Below are 19,952 nucleotides of genomic sequence, written 5' to 3' on the forward strand. Positions count from 1 at the left end.
TCTAATCGACGCCTACATATGTTGTATGAAATCACTGAATAGTAGCTTCTCCTGGTGTTATCTGGAACATATTCCACTCCATACATGGAATAAAGCCATGTTGCTTATTTAGTACAAGTTACTGACTTGATCAACTTTATATTAAAGTCCTACTTCCCTCAGTAAGTGAACAGTGAAGGAGTTCTAGAGCAATTGCTCAGTGATAGCATTTTTACAGAACACTTAAAGTAAAAGAAGAAAATGTGAGCAATATTTTTTAGAATATTTTTTACTCAACTTCTGGGAGACATAATTCTAAAGAACTGGTACAATAAAGTCCATCATTCACAAATTGCCAGGAAAAATAATGTCTGGACTGGTCTGTGTAAGTCCTAATTTAAATTTGTGTGTCTGTCCTGTGTGCTACCTAATTTAAAAATCTATTCTGTGTGTTTGAAATTAATGAACTTGCTCTTTACAAAGTTGTCATTAGATGTATCTATAATATAACTTCTCCTAAAGCATAATTTTGCTAAGAAAACAAATGCACTGAAAGGCAAAATTCCCAAAGTGCTGAAGACGATGTGAGAGTTCTTATGCTTCATAACTCAGGTGTTTGGCAAATGGCAATTTCCTCCTGAAGAAAAATGTCAAATTAAACTGGGATTTGGAAGAGGTGTACAATAGAATTTTGGTTTTAAGGACTGTTTTTCAGGCCTTGTTGTAACAATTTAACATGGTCCTAATCTTGTTATTTTCTTCCTAATAACAAAAGCACTCACTAAAAATGCAAGAAGGCATGAAGAACTTCTAGCTTAAGGCATCTGTTAGTCAATCAGCGTTGCTTTACTAGATAAAAAAAAAAATTACTTGTACCTTATAAACAGCTCTTGAGTGAGCAAAGTCATCGTTATGATTACATTGGACCTTCACTGCTTGAACTTCAGGAAAAATAATCACAATTCAGGGAGTTAATTAAAAATACACAATGCTACAGAAAATTGAAAACTGTTTGAAAATAAAGAGAGAAATTTTTATTTGGTAAGTAAAGCTCCAGGTGCAGCTGTTTCTTAGGAAAAAAAAAAAAAAAGACCTTTTTTTGAAATATCCCTGTTGTTATAGTAATTATTATTATTCTGCAATTTCCCAAATTTGACAGTCTCTTGAATACTATGGTATAAACCTACTGTTAAAATTGCATCTGTTGATAAATCAGATGTTCCATAAATTGGCCTGAAGTGTAAGGTGGTATTTTCCAAACCTGACACGTTTTTCCTCATATTAATATCAGTGTATGTGTACACACACATAAAGACATAGTTTGTGTAGGCACCCCTCAAAACGTAACTAGTGGGTCTAATGTAGACCCCAAAGTAACACTAAAATAGCTGGTTCTCTTTCTTTTAGCAGATTTAAAATATATTGGTAGAATTATCTATTTACCTATTTGGGGAGGCTTCTGATTGTTTTATCATGTTGTTACTTTAGCATTCAGTGCTTATAATAAACAGGCAGAAGAGCTACAGTCAAAGGGCTTAGTCAGAACTGGGATCTCAATAATGCTATTCACTAAATGCACCAGAGACAGTGCCTGTCCTGGAAATGGATAGCTGCACATTGTGTGCGTTCTGTCGAAGCGTGGTGCGCTCACGGGACTCTAACGGGGAAGTCAACAGCCGAGGGTCAGATCAGAGGGCTGCAGCAGTCTGCTCCTTATAGGGAAAAGAAGGGTTGAATTATATTCTCTACAGTTAGCACAGCCATGGAAGCATTTTACTCTAGACAAATAAGCTGTTCCGAAAGCCATTTCCCAGCTTACTGTCACAGAGGTCTTCTATTGATCATAGCAAAACAACACTGTGATTGATCCTTTTGTCTGTACTATTTTCAATATGCTCATAAATGAAAAGTCTAGATACCATTTATGAGGAAGGTAACGGGACAGGATGCTTGAACCTAAGTTACTAAATATATGAAATTTTATAAAACAGGGTCCAACTTCTTTACTTCTACTGGTTTTACTGCAAAGCAAATTATTTAAATAGCATTGCATATAAAAATATTGTTTGATAAACCTATCCGTATATACACTTCTCCATTGAATCATACAGATTTTATACATGTTTTCATCCTGGCCTTAGGAGCATAGCAGGTGTCATATTTATCACCCCAGTATTCAGTGCCACCTTCTGTTATTTCAAGTCTTTCCTCCTTTTCTATCAGGGTGTGTTCCAGGACCTATATTTATGCTTGCCCTTGATCTTCACGGTGACAACTGTGAGGCCTTTATTGCTCTTTAGAATTCAGCTTTCCTGTTGACACGTTCTATGCAAACACACAATCTTTTCTCTAAATAAAATCAGTCTTTGCCTGATGGAGCTTAGCACATGAGCATGTAACTCAACAAAAAATGAACATTTGGCAAGGAAAGGAGAACAGAAAAGGCCACAGTTAAACTGGTGCTTGCCAAGACAAAAGAATAGTTTCTACATTGTGTAGTCAGCACCAAAGCAGCTGAGTTAGTCTTTTACACCTTGTGAATTCTGTACTGAATTCTCTGAAAAATTCTCTGAAACTGATGCACGCACACACTTGTCTGCCTTTCCGCTACTGTGAACAATTTCATTGAGAAAGTCATGAACATCCTGATAGGTCTGACACATCACAGGCTGCCAGAAGATAGGACAAAGCATCTCCATCAGCAGTGTTAGGCTGTTGTCTTTCTCAGAACCTCCTTTTTTTGATACTTTGGGCACCAAGGCTAAGAAAATTAATTTTACCTTGAAAAGTCATCTTCTTGTTAAGTGAAAAGAAGCAATACAGGAAAAGAAGAATAAAAATTAGCTAATATTTGCCAACATTACTGATTAAGAGGACACAGAAAATTAAGTAGTGAAGTAGCATTTATCTAGAATTGGTTCTGAAGCAATGACAACTTATTTTTCTTTTTGTTGCTGATGCCCCACTCGCTGGATGTGTGCAGTGCTCACGCATCTGCCATCATTAATGCACACTTCCAACAGGAAAAAGCAACATCTAAATCAAACCAGAGGTACAGCACGGCTTTGGTTTCAATGGTAAGGGACAAGGCAGCCAGAGCTTCATATAAGTTATGTAAAATTAGATATGGCTTCAGGCACTACCAGTTAGCCAGTGAATGAGATGTCCTTTTATTTCTGTCACTCTATTAACCCAAAATCCACCCTTGTAAACACACATTAAGCAAAGAGAGTGTAGAAAAAGAAGCTAAAGGAGGGAAAGATGAACTGTGCAGTGAAAACAAATTAAACTGAAGTCAATATGGAGCATAATTGTCTACAATTTCACCATAATCTGACTTTTTTTATTGACTGAAGTACTCCCTGTAATTTGAGGTCTGTTATTGCAACCGTATACTCACTCTTGAAGAAGTTACAGAATTGACAGGAATTATGGTCATATTCAATTCTCTCCTGAAGCAAATTCCTTCACTTCTAAAATTAAATCTAGAGCCCACTTTTCTGCAGCACTAGTTTCATTTCATTATGTCTTTTTTTATTTTGCTATGTCTTTTTTTCCCAGTAAAATTTTGTCTGTTCTAAACCGAAATTAACTAAAACTCAAACACCTCCCTCCCCTCTCCCCTCCCCCATTATATGAAAATTACTGCAAATACTTGTTTTATCCAAGGGTAAACTCTTGGAACTGGGAAACAATCTAAAATTTTGTATGCACCATTAAGTCAATTTACTGAGATTTCCAGCTGCATTCTGTGGCACTGATGACCTTTCCAGGGAAAGTAATGTATATGTTTTCAGTATGTTTATTTTTTCTTGTAAAACAGAAACATCAGTCCATTCGTCCAGCACAAACTATTATTCTCATGACAGAGGGCTGTCCCAGTCCAAAATAGATTGCAGAGGTGTACAGACAGAAAGAAGAGCATCTAACTTGTGGAGAATTCTCTCCCAAGGAGCAATGGGCAGTGCCTAGACATTCATATGATATTACTAAAATGCCTGGAACAAAGGTCAGCTGTGGAAATTACACTGACTCGAAAACCAATCCTTCTGTGGCACCTTTCCTATTTGGAATTTAGAATAAGCCCAAAATATTTGTACTTTATTAGCAATGAATATTGAGATTACTTCCAAACACTATAAGCAAAGAAATGCTTCTTTGAATGTTCAGCTAAACTCCTGAATCTAATTATCAGTTTGTCTTAACGCTGCTCAGCTTAATTTTTAATACATTTCTAGATCAGAAGTCAGTTAAGAGGAACTCTACAGCATTGCTAAAATATACCCAGAAAGTGAATCTTTAGTTAATCATTTTGCTGGTATTATAAATTTGGCTCTGAAAGAAGTCATTCCTTTGGTGTAGAAAAACTTACTTGCTGACCTATGACACCAAACCAGTTTTCTCACAGCATATTTTGAGTAGGTTGTCTTTGCTCACAATGACTTGTATGCATACACATAATCTGCATATAAAATTTTATTCAGAAGTTACTTTTAAAAATGTGAGTTCTGTACAAACCAGTCTACAAGGAACACACTATTGATTAAATTCTTAGCTCTAATAATTTACTGTTGTTTTCTGCCTACATTTTTCCCAGACTTTAATCTGATACCATACCTGAGACCAGAAGATTCATAGCAAAATCTTGCTGCAGTTGCTTCTTTTAAACTCACCTACTCATTAATTTGAAAATTCTTTCCTTTGTGAAGACTCAGTGAAGCCTCTCTCCATGTCCTGCAAGCTCAGCTGAAGACTGTGGCAGGGCTATTCTGCTGTAAATAAGACAACAGATGAAGAGAATTTTATTCAAATCTGAAAAATAAGTTGGACTTGCAACACGGCTCCAAATATAGCAGATGTATTCAAAGCAGTCATTTTAAAGTAAATGCAAGTCAGTGTTCTAATACAATGACTTCAACATTTAAAAGTATTGCTTTTCGAAGTATTAATGATATTTGTGACCCTCCAGACTCTGCAGTAGCCTCCACTCCTGGATAGCCCTCCATATTAAAACTACTTGCTTTTATGAACAGTGAAATATAGCAAATATTTAGGAACAACAGAGAAACTGTATAAAAGCAAGACACACTATAAAGAAAAATTCTATAGCAGAACTATTTTTTTCCACTAAGAAAATGCCAAGAAGAAAAATAATCAGTTCTGTGTTCTACCAGGCTAAACCTACTAGAACTCCATGTGATGTGCACCCGTCCAGCTGCAACATCAAAGTCCTCTTCTCTGCTTCAGGATAACAAGGATTGTGCCCGTTAATTACTAGATTTGAAATTGGGCTTCGGAAACATCAGTTTACACAAATTTTGAAGGTCAATATATTGTCTGAAAAGGGATTTTCTTGCATTAATGTGTTTATACAACACAGATTAACTAGGCTGCAAGATATTGAAAAATGAATAAAGGTAGTTATTAACACATAATGCTTGCCTGGGAACTGTGAATAAGGCTACTTTGCAATTTTCTTCTACACAGGAAAAAAAATGAAGCTTTGTTTCCATTTGCATCACTGCATTATTTTTTTCAAATGCATTAGAATACTCTATTTTTCATGCTGTGAGAAATAAATATATTCAGAACAGCTGAAAAACATTGCAAAGAATATTGTCTTAAAGCTGGCACTGATTTCAAGTAGACAGAACGTTCATTACTTCATCTAACAAACATCATACTAAGGATCAGGGGAAAAAAAACAACCAGATAAGCATTCCGAATGCTTTATTTCAGTTTCCCATGTTGGTGAAGAAATAGAATATGGGTTCATCTACACCAGAAAGCATCCACAGACAATGTAGGGAAAATGAATTCAATAAACAGGATGTGAGAAGTGTCTATTTCAGTCATCATAACTTAGATGAGCTTATTTGGTAGGCAAAAAAAAAAATCAAGGCTTTCACTAAGATGTCAAGTTGTAGCATGTGTTCTCCTGGTAACAACTAGAAAACATCAGGTGTATGAATTGGCTTTTCCTTTCCTTAATTTCAGTCAGTCTCAGGAAGACAAGAGTATCACTTGCCTGTTTTACCAAGTGATACCTGTCTTCTTGCTATTGAATAATAAAAAAAATTTATTCACTGAAATAATATTTGTGTGACTGCTCCTGCATACACTTCCGTAAAGCCATATAAAAAAGCTACAGGTCTCAGATCAAGACTGTTCCCTACTGAGATTTTTGGGTGAATCTTTAGGCAATACCAGAGATTATTAAAAGAAAATAAAAACTGAATGACTCTTGCACCACATTTGCTTTTAGTGACCTAAACCTGACTCTTGTTTGAGTAGTTCTTGTGGTCTTGCTTCCATTACAGGTGCTAAGAGGTCACAAAATATGGAATAAAAATTGCTTTTGCCCCAACCAAGGAAATCCATCAGCATCACCTCTTACAAAAAGCTAGGCCAGAGGGGTCCAAAAATCATAGAATGATTTTGGTCAGAAGACACTTTTAAAGGTCATTTATTCCAACAACCCTGCCTTGGGCAGGGACATCTTCAACTATTTCACATTACTCAGGGCCTCATCCAGCCTGGCCTTGAATGGTACAGGGGTGGGGCATCTACCACCCCTCTGGGCAACATGTGCCAGGGCCTCACCACCCTCTTTGTAAAAAATTTCTTCCTAATATCTAGTGTGAATCTACCTTCTTTTAGTTTAAAATCATTACATTATCCTTGCACAATATGCATCCTATCTTTATTATAAGCCCTATTTCAATAATGAAAGACCACAACAAGATTTCCCCAGGGCCTTCTCTCCTCCAGGCTAAGCAGCCCCAACTCTCTCAGCCTTTCCTCATCAGAGAGGTGTTCCAGCCCTTTGATACTTTTTGTCACCTTCCTCTGGACCTGCACCAACAGGTTCACATCCTTCCTGTGCTGGGGACCCCAGAGCTGGATGCAGCGCTGCAGGTGGGGTCTCACCAGAGCGGAGCAGAGGGGCAGAATCCCCTCTCTCCCCTGCTGCCCACGGGGCTCTGATGCAGCCCAGGACACGTTTGGCTCTCTGCACTGTGAGTGCCTGTCGCCGGTTCATGTCCAGCCTCTCACGCAGCAGCACCCCCACATCCTTCTGGGCAGGGCTGCTCTCCATCTCTTCATCCCCAGCCTCGACTGACACTGGGAGTAGCCTCAGCCCTGGTGCAGCGCCTTGTGTTTGCTCTTGTCAATGGGATTGCTATGGGCCATGTCCTGAGCTTGTCGGGTCCCTCTGGATGGCATCCTGTCCTTCAGGTGTGTCAGCTGCCCCACACAGCTGGGTGTTGTCTGCAAACTTGCTGAGGGTGTGCTCAGTCCCACTGACTGTAGCACTGATGAAGACATTAAAGGGTCCCGGTACCAGTATGGACCCCTCAGGGACACCACTCGTTACCCATCTCCATACAAACATTAAGCAATGGACCACTGCCCTCTGATGCAAGCAATTCCTTACCCACCAAACAGTCCATCCATCAAATCCACATCACTTCAGAGAGAAGGATGTTGTGGGGGACCATGTCAAAGGCCGCACAGAACTGCAGGTAGACATCCACAGCCCTTCCCTTGTCCACTGACGTGGTCACTCCATCAGGGAAGGTCACAGGGAAGGTCAATGGCCTTGCCCTTGGTGAACCCGTGCTGGTTGTCTTCAGTCACCTCCCTGTGCCTTACAGAGCATCTGTGGGGATCTGCTCCCTGATCCTCCCAGGGACTGAGGGGAGGCTGACTGGCCAGTAGCTCCCAGGCTCTTCCTTTTTAACCTTTTTAAGAACAACGTGATAACTTTTAAGTGAAAGGCTTATCTTAAGAACTTTAATAATATATTGCCTAAACTATTTCCAAAAAAAACCCCAATAGAATCTAAAAGGTCAAATTAACAAATTTGAAACTTATTTTGTAGGTCAAATTCTGTAAGTCTGAAGTGATACATTAGATTATTTGCAATTTTTTTTTTGTGTTTCAAACCACCAAACAACTCTATTTAACCACCATCTCCCCATCAATTTTTCTCGGGCCTATTTCCAATGCAATTTCCTAGAGGTCAGCTTAGACATATATAGAATATATATCATTTTAACCTGAGCAACAAACTATAAGACATGAAACTGCTGGTGGAGCTAGTAATTTGTCTCTACAATTGACCTTTCAGTGCTCCATTTATTTCATATTTCTGTTTAATCACATAGCCAGGGTTATTCTCACTCAGCTACTCTATATGCATTTTACAGTTTTGATCAAGTTTTTACCATTTTTCTTTTCAAATCAAATTTGAAAATATTCTTGAATTTTTCACCAAATTTAAAAATTATAATATTCCATGGTGTTCAGAAGTGGTATATTCTTTACTATGCTATAATCAGTTATATGGACTATTTATAGTTTTGAAAACAACCTAAAAAAATGATGGAATTAAATTAATCACTGCTGATTTGGCTCTTACTTCTCCATTAAAAAAAAAATAATGGAATGGCAGTTTTAACATGAACATTTAGGAAGTCATTCAACATAAAATTTGAAATACTTTTGCTTGTGGTAAGAGAAAATGGTTTTGCACCTATTATGAAACATTCTCATGGGTCATGTGGGAAGAAACCCAATTCAATGAGCTTAACTCCACCACAAAGATGACCAACACTGTCTTTACATCCACCATTAGAAATGCTGTGTTTAAAGAGCTGTGCTCAAAAATAGAAGATTGAAACTTACATTAGATAACCTAATTCAAAATATGTTATAAATTTGCCAGGTATGGATTCTCTCTGATTAGAGTCGTAGCAGTTATATTTTCTTAAATTTAATTATATACCTCAATTTCATCACCTGCTCTCAGTCAGAAAGTAAAATATGTTTTATGAAAGGAAAAGATCAAACTTGCTGACTGTGTGAAGATGAAATTCTTAGAGAAGTAATCGAGGACAGCAGCTGTTTGCCTCCAAGTTCTCCTAAGCCTTCTACCAACATGACTATTTCTCCTGCATAATTTGCACCCTGGATCAGAGTGTATGAAAGTTTGTCCCCTACTTGTCAAGAACATGCCCCTTGTGTCAATATCCTATTTTAAAAGAAGTGTATTTATTAATAGCATATTTTAAATTTAAAATAGGTGTATTTATTAATAACTAATTTTTATTATACTAAGGCTATCCCATACCCAGCAGAGGCCTATACACAAATTGGAAGCCACCTGATACCATGGTTGCAGCACTCTGGCAGCAGTTCAGGGACCTACAGCTGAAAAGTAACATTCAAACATGACACTGTCAGAGCTCCTGCCCTGGACCCCCATTAGCAAACCCAGGTCCTGATTCCAGTCTGTCTGTAAAAGCAACAGTCTCTATGCATTTAAAAGGCCAATCACTTTTTTGTTTTTAAGCTTAATAATGCCTTATTAAAAAAGAAAATCTCTAATTTATCAGAAATCAGCTCTATCTGGTACTGCCAGGTTTCTTTCCAGAAAAAAAAAATCATTGAAACAAAACAACCTGAAATCCCAACAGTTGAAAATTTCTTGCAAATTATAAAAAGAATTTATTTTCTATAGGAAATACTTATTTTCACAATAAGGTTTGGTTTTTTTCAAGGTTAAAAGATCTTTCAAAACACAACACAGAAGGATAATCTGGCTAGCACTACTTTTTTATAGACACAGAAGTAGGTTCACAGCAGTGAGAGAAAAAAATGTGCCCTATGTCCACAAGTAACTCAAAGGAGGAATTCTCAGTAACTTCTGATACAGAAAATGTCAAGTGTATTCTTAAATGTTTTGTCCATAGGATAGAAAACTATCCAGACTGAGGCATAAACAATTCAGTTTTCAACTTCCTAGCTTTAAGCTAGTAAATCTTCATTCATATCTCTGGTAGTTCACCAGGAAAGGGGTCTTATTTTCACATTAACTTTCATGATTTCCCAATATATACAGTAAACAGCTTGATTAACATTTCTGAGGTGGGAAATTGGAATTTGGAGTGTTATTGTTCTGGAAATCTTGAGATTTCTTGGAGTAGCACAATATTTCTCCCATGTGTTTTGCTTCCTTTGCTTGTAGTAGGGACCACGTTGCTGTGGCAACCGAGTTCCAGGATGACTCCAGAGCTGTGTTTGCTGACACTGTGCAGCAGGATTACCATCCTCCTTGAAGGAGGATGCTGTCATGATAACACTGAATTCCCCAAACAGAGCAACTTTCAGGTTAACCTCACTGTTTAATCATATACATGGCTTGATAAAGAACACAAAAGTACAAGAACTAAACTTAAGGAGAAATATGAAAACAGCTTCCAATTTAGACTGGTTGTTCAGCCTGTGCTATGTCAGGAAAGTCTACTTTTCTTTCTGTTTGCAGGTTTTTCTTTAACAATTCTCAGAGTCCTTCCTTCATCATATTACCTTCATTTTCTATATATTCCCCAACAACTTATATTAATATGAAGCTTCAGAGCAAAATCCTCACCTCCCAGAAGTTAATAAGTGTTTTAGCACTCAGCTTCCGAAGGCCATGATTTAATTGCTGGAAAAGGTAAGACCAGTCTACAAAATATGCAGGTGTCACCTCTGTAACTAATGTACTCTCCAAGGTAAACAAAATCCTTAAATCCTGAAAATAACTTACTATTAATCTAACATTCCTTGAGCTCAGAAAAGGGCTTGTGTTCATTAAAATTGCATCGAGACATCACTTATCAATTTGGCAGATCTCATTATTCAGATTTTGCCTTTAAAATCTAATCAGTATCTTCGTCCCAAATCATTTTTATGCTCCTTCCTCATTACAAAAAAACGCTATTTTCAACTTAATCAGTTTCACTACACAGTTATATTTCATTAGACACTAAAAAGCTGTGAGATTGGGGTAGTCTATTAAAGAAAACATTAAACATAGAGCTTGACTTCTGAGAAATAAAGTGCTCTACATGAGTCCTAATGGAAGAGATTGGTAGAAACATCGTCCTAACAGAAATTTAGGAACTATACCTTGCAATATATTATTAGGCTTAAAAAGTATTGTGTTTGAAGGAATTCTCAGATACATTCAAATGGAATTACTGACAGTATACAGCTAGAGTCACACCTATTTTTCCTGTGTACAAGCCTTCTAAATCAAGAGTAACATTCAAACCTCAGGTATATTTTGACACCAAAGGCTGATCATATATCAGCTTTACAAGGCAAGGTGGGGATGAAGAAGGAGCAAACCAGAAACCCAAAAAAATTTTTAAGCTTTTTTTGGAGCTGACAGCGATGTCAGAGAGCATTGAACAATATCCCACTGTTTTCATGGTTGTTTGAAGGTTATGAGTTTTCTGAGACAAGATGAAATTCCCCTGAAAGTACCATGAAATAAATTTTGTGGGACCTTATAGAAGAGATATGTAATTGCATTACACAGCAAATACCTGTTACTATCTTTTGGTGCTCCTCTGAGTGTATGATACACACCCTAAAACTGAACACAATAATTTTGTTTAACAGCAAAAAAGAAATTGGTTTATCTTTTGTTCAAAAAGTCATGCTTCAGTTCACCTATTTTAAGAGAAATAAAAGCAAACAACAGAAAGGATCCATGTAAAAAACCGAAATCCTATAATGATACTGTGGAGGAGACACTATTCAAATTGAAGTCTGTCTATGCAAAGAGTGATAATGGGTCCATCAAGCTCAAGCTCAAGATTTTATATAATAATAATAATGAGATGCTGAATGTTCAAGTTGTAACTTCTTAAAAAGACTGATTTTCAAAAAGCACCAAGGGCTAGGTGAAAAAAGCCCAGGTTCTCCAAGTTTATTTTAGCCCACGCTGCTGTTTTGAATACAGCAGGGCTCCAGGGCATTTGCCCAGCCCAGGCCTGATCCAAACTATAAATCAGGAACAGACCTGCAAGTTTACATGAAGACTGTAAATGTTTCATCTTTGGCAACAATCTTTTATTTGCAAGGAAATAATACATTTTTCTCAATGTTACTGTATGGAAAACAGGAAAACACAAGCATTAAAATATTGCTTCCCAAGGATAAAACAAACTAGGCCATAGCACTGCTTGAATACAGGTGAAAATGTGCACAATATAATATTTAGATATGCAAGAGATACTGCTGATATGTCTGCTGCTCAGAGAAAATTTACAGCACAAACGTTGTATGAGTCAGTGTGATGGCTGCTGTCAGCTACAAAAATCATCTGCATCTTACACATCTGCCACATGCAAAACACTCCTGCAATGATCTCATTAAGGAGGCTGTGCCATACATCAAAATAATGTTATACCTACAGCAGCCTATAGATTCTAAAATATGCCCTTCTTGCTTATTTTGTACACAGTGAAAAATGAGACACTTGTGGGTAAACTTGCTCATTAATTCTGACAGATAATTGAGAGTACATGCTTGATACCACAACTTAAGTATCTGAAAGCCATAGAAATATAAATATTCTAAGTGTTAGTGAAAAAGAAAGAAAGGGAGAGGAACGGAAATGGAAATTATTTGAACTACACAGAATTTTAAATGGGTAATAATTAACTCAGTGGCGAGTAGCTGAGATGAGCGGCAGAAAAATCTCATAAGCATTCTTGAGCAGTATCTAAAAATAGGGCTGAAACAGAAGAAACAATTTTTCAGCAATTAATTCTGAGTTTCCTTCTTCCATTCTTTGTTGAAGAACCAACTTCTATTCACTTTAAAAAGCTGAGGAAGTTCTGCACATACACATGAAAGAATGGAGCACTGTCTTGTCCTTCATGACCTTGAGTAAATCAGCATTCATTAAGATGGGATAAAACTGAAGAGAGGAATTCCTAAAAGTTCTCTCTCAACAAGACACAATCCCAGAGGTGCCTTATAAGGCTGAGATCAGTCATATCTCAGTACCTTTGTGCAACATGAATGTTCTTCTCCATTTGTAGTTAAGGTTCTAGGCACAGCATAGGGCACAGCTTCATTTCCTGCACAGGAACACCCTTTGGATAGCAACATATTAGAATGGCCCTCTGAGTACCAGTCAGCTGCAAGAGTAGCTTTGGCAGAACTGCCTCTTAATTCCTTAATCAGAAGAGGAAAGCAGCCCCCAACCCTCCATTCATGGGCATATGGGTCCCAGAAAAAAAGGACAGCAGCAACAGGAAAAATCCTGCTGTGATCAGACGTAATCAAAATATTTCTTAGAATGGCTTTGTGTCTAGAACTGATCCTGCTCCTCAGGAACTAAGTGGATTCCCCTCCTCCATTTTTCCTTTGCTGTATAAAATCTATACATAATCCACTCTGTTCCATATTTTCTAAGCAGCACCCATCACGTTGTTCATTCAAAGGTCAGGCCAACACATATGGCATGCAATTCAGAACAGCAAACATGAAAACATTTGTCATTAGTCATTATAAACCCTAAGTATAAACATAAATAGTTACCTACAAAGGATATTTCATTTCGTAGGAAAGGAGGTGGCAGTGGATGCTCACTAGCAATGAGTTGCAGCCAGTACAATAATTTGAAAATTTATGTACACAGTCAGTGCTCCCGCCAGCAAATAATGCACGCAATTACTGCTCCTGTTAATGTGCCTGCATGCCTAATTTTGGGAGCAGCATGCCGAGTGCTTTCCCCTTAAGGTGGCTTGAGCAACTGGTCTGTATTTTAATGGAGAGAACCATATGTAATGAAAGCAGAATGTCCAGGAGACAAGCCACAATTTCAACTTGTTCTTGTTGCCAGAGTAATAATTACAGTGAAATGGAAAAAAAACCCCAAGTACACACCTACTATAAACAGATGGCTAATAAAAATTTGGGGAGTTCTTTCAGTAGAGAAATTGAATGCTCTGAAAAGACACCTACATAACAAATGCTTGGACATGTTGTCTCCTTTTATAGGCTACTTAAAGATGTGCCCTCTAGCTCAGGAGCTGAACTGCTTTTTCTGTTATTAACGATTACATGCAGAAGTTTCAGAATATCTTTATACTAAATATTAACCTTTATAATAGAATGTTTCAAATATTCTCATGAAATACAGGCAGTAGATATTAACTACGAATGTGACATACTCCAACATGGTCACGAATTTTTATGTTATTGATCACAGCTTTCTGGTCTACCATCTTTAAATTAAAAACAATCTTGATGAAATTAGGAGTTTACAATATATATCGTAAACTTGGTCCACTGAGATTTACTCATGCCTGCAAATATCTGCTCTGTTTTGTACTTCCATTTGAAGACAAGAACAAATACTTCCATTTGCTCAAAAATGTTGACAGGTGAATCAGCATTTCAACATTGAAGTAGGTCAGCCCGTGTTGCACTATTCAGTGTAGCAACATGACACTTCTCAACAATAAAATATAGTCTAATACAAATTTGAAGTGACACAAGCAAATATCTGTTTTTCTTGCAGAAGGAGAGCTGCTTTAATTTGAAATTGTCCTTGCTCTATCTGTAAGAAAAACGTGAAATATTACAAATTAATTACTTTTGCCTGCCTGTCTTCATCCCAGTTGATAGCAGGGCAAACACAAGAAATAAGGAGAAGCACATCTGTTCCCAGGCAGCACAAGCGACAGCAGATTTAAAGAGACATCATCAGCTTCAAACGTTGTCAAGTAGAAGCAGAAAGAATAAAAGCTATTTCAGGTACCACAAACTGCCTGGAGTCTCCCCTAGCAATTTAGGGAGGCAAACCCAAGCCTTTTCTGTTTCTTAGAATGTTTTCTTTACCCTGTTTGTGTTTGAAAAGTCATGCCCTTAAGGGAAACAGAGTCTCAATGTTCTACATTATCTGTACACAGAAACACTTGTCAGTGGGGAAAGTAAACAAAGCAAAGTTGGCACCTCTCACCTGCCTCGTTTGCAGTAATTCTATGTAGCACTTTTAGTAATAGGAAGCTGGATATTCTCAGGAAGTGTTTATCAAATAAATACTTGCCCCTGAATACAAAGAGAAATCAAAAGCATATTCCTACAAAAAATCAATAATGTGAATTACACTGCAAAATACCCTTATATTCTCTTTTTAGAATATGTTATCCTGTCACAGATTTCTGACACCAAATAACTACCATAGACTTTCCTACATGGAAGGAAAAGACATTTTTAAGATTGCAAATATGGACCTTGAGGAGTTCCTTAGCCCATGTGCTAAGGTGTACTTTTTTGGAAAGAGAAGAGCCAAACCCTTTTTCAAGAAAAAAAGAGAAAATTCAATATATAATTAAAATACAACATTGTAATTAAAAAGAAAAAAAAAAAACCAAACACCTCTTAGCCACCTCAGTGTTTTATGAACAATCCAATTATTTATTAATTAAATCATTGAGCAAGGTATTTGTACACAGTCTCAAACATTAATTTATGGAGTAACCAGCCTGAAATGCCATTTTTTTGGCATTGGGGAGGATAGGCTTCACAACTTTAAGTCTGTTCTTTCATCTTTATGTGCAAGCAATATGGTTATTCAGCAAAAGCTACACACATGCTTAAAACTAAATATACCTGAAAATATCCTTGCAGATGGAACAGACCATAATCATAGTTGCAGTGGATATGACTGAAGAAAAATTTTACAGCCTCTTAAAGCAATATTAGTATTAGAAATTGGTGTAGATTTATCCAAGAATGGAGAAAGAAAAGCTAAGTCTTTTATTGTATTATATATTACCTCCCCATTAGCAGCATGTTCCTGGGTGGTGGTTTTATTTGCCTCTGACCCATAACAGATGTGATGCAAGAGATTCAGCTCTTCCCTGCCACACTTCATAAAACCTCCAAATGACAAATGGATCAGAACACACTGAAGAGAAGAGGGAGGGCTGAGACACTACAGGTAAAACAATGGTCACATAAGCCCGCAGTTATGTAAACTGATTTCTTTATTGAAAAACCAAACAACCCCTCCCCCCCAAAATGATTAAAATAATTAGGTCATTCCAATCAACACTTCTGTCAAATACTTATCTACACGAATCACCAAGACATTTTAACTCTGATCACATTTTGGATTAGCCACACTGTGATCATTCTTTTAAACTTTCTCATCAACTACCTCTTCATAGATTTAACATATGAACAGGCTTCATTGCTCTATTTGTTCCAGTCACTGTATTTATCAAAGAGTTGCTCTTATTAATTTTTTTAAGCAGTCTCTTGTTTCTCTCTTTCCTTTAGGTCAGTTATCTCAGTAAGTTAGAGACTCAAAATGCTGTATATAGCTATCATGTTGCCACACAGCACCAAACTGGAAGCATTTAAAACACCCCTGACAGCTCTCACTTCCATCCAGGTGATTCTAATTATATTGCTGAGACAAATTTCTCCAGTACTACCATCCAAAAGCATGGATGAAAGGTTCAGAAGCAGTTTTTCCAGGAAGGCATTGGCAGTGCCTGCACTGGAAAAGAAAATAGCATTTGTCTGAGGTTTTTCACTTAGGTTTTGTTAATCTTTTCCTCCACATGGTTTCCTTCACTAATGGCAGCAGAATGGATGGCATAGAAAGCAAGAAAACATATGATAAGATGAGACATCATTACTAATTTTAATTTGCTTGTTTTTATTATGTCTTTAGAACATTAAAAAAAAAAAAGCACAATACTGTTTTTCCTATTAAAGTGTGATTCTCCATAGAAAACTGACTAAACAGTGACACCATAGGGTGCCTTGCCTGCTCATGCTAATTAATTTTCATCTAAAATTATGTAGCATGTTAAACATTTCAACTGCTACCCCCTCCAGAAAGATTAAACAGCAGCATATATTGGACACACCAGACAATGACACCTTTATAGGGACTTAATATTTTTGTGGAGGTATCAACAGCTCCGTGTACGGAGCAACTCCACACTCCTACATTTCCATAGACATTTTCCACAGACATTGTATAAAAACTCTTCTATTGCTTTCTCAATCAATACTTCCCAAAACAGCAAAATAGTGCTGAATGCAAATGAAGCTGAGGAAGCTGAAGCAGATCTAAGTTCAGAGATAGCAAAGTTGTAAAGTGATCATTAAAATGCTGGTGACAGAGAGAGGCAGACAGAGACACATTTGTTTTCCTGCATAGTTCTTTTCTTTTGTTTTTTCTATTTTAAAGCACAAATTATTTGCATTCATTTTCACTTTTAGCGGAAAAACCCCAATCAAATTAAAAGTGCTGTTTTAAGAACAGACATTAAAAGACACTTCTGGAGATGGAGACAAGTACAGATTAAGTTCTATATTTTTCAAACAGTTTTGATAGCTACATTTATATCCAACTCATTAATTTAAATGTGTGTTATAATTACAGCTTGATGATGTCTCCAGTAGGATTTATGGGTCCAGAATCACATTAATGTTTATTACTTTCATTTTAGTCATACGGATGGATCCCAAATCAAGGCTTACAGCCACTTTCTCAAAGTATAGACAAGCGTTTCTCTCATTGTTACTGATCAGTATTTTTTCCATTTCAATGGAATTTTTAGTTCTCGCTTGCTTAGGTGATAATAATAGGTGGTTTTTAACAGGCTCAACATCCTTCAGAGACACTTCAACTGGTATTTCTTATCCAATTGTCACTTTAACCACTGGACAACTTTTTTCAAACAACTTCAAGTTCAGTGAGTCCCTGAAGCGAGCTTCACATGTCTGAGCCTGCCCTGCTGAAGTGAATGGGAAGCTTGGGACTGACTTCAGTGGACCTCAGATTTCACATGCTGTTCTAGAGGTCAGGAAAACTAAAGCTGAGATTTGGATCAATAAATTCAAACTTGTGAAATCATCAAGTCCAATTGAGCACCTGCCTTTAATGATCAGAGAAATGATCCCTGCTCTAACTACACATCAGGAAGTATGAATACAAGCTTTGTTTGCATCTGGGTGCTTCAGTGGCAGCAGCTGAACTGTGAGAATAGTAAAATAAATTCAAAATGCCATCAGTGAATACCCCAACATTGAAACTAATTATGACATTTATGCTACACAGTGCCTTCCAAAGTTAAAATGTCCTTCTTTGTGGCTAGTTGTTTGGACATTCTCAATTGTGAAAGCCAAATGTGAGATAGATCAGCTCACTGAAACCAGAAGCACTGAGGAGGTCACAAGCTGGGTATCCCAAAATGGGAAGCACACAAAATACCTTTTTGAAATGGACATCATTGTGCTTTAGGTGAGGAACAGAAAGAGAAATTACTATTGCAGAAAGTTGCATTAACTCCTTTATAAATGAAGTTCAGTCAAGTGGGCTGAAAAAACCTTATACTCCCTAAGGAAATGAATTTAGCACACTGGTCTTGTTCTGTCCAGAAGGACCTACATGTTTTGGGTGCCTGTCTTCAGACACAATGCCATGGGTTATTATTTGTTTTGTAAAACAACCCTTAACTGTGTTTTTCTGAAACCTGTGTCTTCTTATATTTCTCAGGGTGACACAGTATTCTGTGAGAGACATCATGTCTGATTACATCAGTCAGACTGCATTAAGCTGTGTCAGTAATGACTGCCAAAGCGACTGATATAACTGGATGTGACACACCATCACTCTGTTCCCTCGTCTGTGAAATATGAGACGGATTTGGGGGCAAGAGGAAAAAGAAAAATCACAAAAAATTCATACCAATAGAAAATAAATTTAAAGAAAGCTGTTCCTGTGCTTCCTTTCAAAAACGAAATTGATTGGAAATCTTTTATTATTTTAGGGGCTAAAATAGTGGGGTTTAAGATATCTCTTTAGTCAGTTGTGCAGATGCATATCGTTTTAAAGGAAAATCATGCAGACCGCAGGATGGAACTCAAACAGTTTTGCATGTAAGGATGTACTGCTTATTTGAAAACCTTCATGGCCACCCCTTTGGCACTTTTAGAAGAATGCTCTCTTATTAACTTCATATATGTGAACACAGTAGGTAAAACAAAGCAGTCTAACACTTCCAAACTTCTAGAAAACTAAAAATTTGGTGGACCTTAAAGGCTTCTTGTTACTGCTTTATGATTAAGTATTTTAACACTATCAATATGCCAGTCCCTAACAAATTTCTAAGAACTCTTGTATCCATGTGATTCTTTTGGCACTGGCTCAGGACCATCAAAGGAGATTAACAGGGGATTAGGATCTGAGCATGCCCAGGCTGCAGAGCAGGGCCAGGAAAGCCTCCGGTACCAGACCTTTTAAAAGCCTCAGTCTTTCAGTACTAATCTAAGCTCCCAAACAAAATTTAAGCTATCTTCAGCAATGCCAATATTACAGAAGCCAGCACATTATTTGCCATGGATACATCCTCCCTAACCCTCAAAAACTAAGCAGTCATGAGAATCCAAAACAAATCAAAGCCTGGAAAGCAGCTAGAACAGTTAGACTTTCATATGGTGTTCAGCAGAAAAAATCAGCCCCTTTCAAAGCAGATCACTTTCTAAAATCCCATGTGGAACTAAGGCACAAAAATTATGAGTAGTAACAAGCACTTCAGGGCCATTTATCGTTTTAGCTTCCTAATATATTTTTTTATTCCTTTGGCCAGTTAGAGAATTCTCATAGCCAAATTCTCAGGAAAGCTGTATGAGCTGCCACACTGCTCTTTCCAACACAGAACACTCAATGTGAATTCGCAGAGACACATCTTGAGCAAAAAGATGAATCAGTGGCTCTTCATCTTCCATGTTTGCCTCTCTGCTCAAATTACATGAGGTGTGTTCAAGTCCTTTGTACCACCAACATTAGAAACTGGAGTTACCAAACATTTGTATGGGCTGACACCTACCTGATCATAAGAACTAAATAATGTCATACTGCTGTCAAAAAATAAATCACACATAATCAAACATAATTAGGCATCAGCTGGCATACTTAGGCATGTAATAACATGTAATATGTATTGCTTATTATTACATATTGATTTTCTATTTTTTTAAAGTAATAGGACCAAGTGCTTCTGAGTTTGACACTACCCAGTGCATGGGAAACAAGAGTACAGCATTGCCAGGTAAATTACCCTTTATTAATTAAATCTATTACAAGCAGCAGG

General features: G+C 37.2%; 1 protein-coding gene across 5 annotated transcripts in view; it reads right to left on the minus strand.

The window, feature by feature from the left end:
* TENM1 (teneurin transmembrane protein 1) overlaps positions 1–19,952 on the minus strand; it is an 828,305-nt gene that overhangs the window by 698,282 nt on the left and 110,071 nt on the right. For all 5 annotated transcript variants that reach the window (XM_017743128.1, XM_017743129.1, XM_017743123.1 and 2 more), the window contains exon 2: positions 4,653–4,751. The gene's annotated coding sequence lies outside the window, so the exon portion shown is untranslated. The remainder of the gene's footprint in view (positions 1–4,652; positions 4,752–19,952) is intronic.

Source organism: Corvus brachyrhynchos, unplaced genomic scaffold (genome assembly GCF_000691975.1).
Source record: "Corvus brachyrhynchos isolate BGI_N302 unplaced genomic scaffold, ASM69197v1 scaffold398, whole genome shotgun sequence".
In the NCBI taxonomy this organism is placed as follows: Eukaryota; Metazoa; Chordata; class Aves; order Passeriformes; family Corvidae; genus Corvus; species Corvus brachyrhynchos.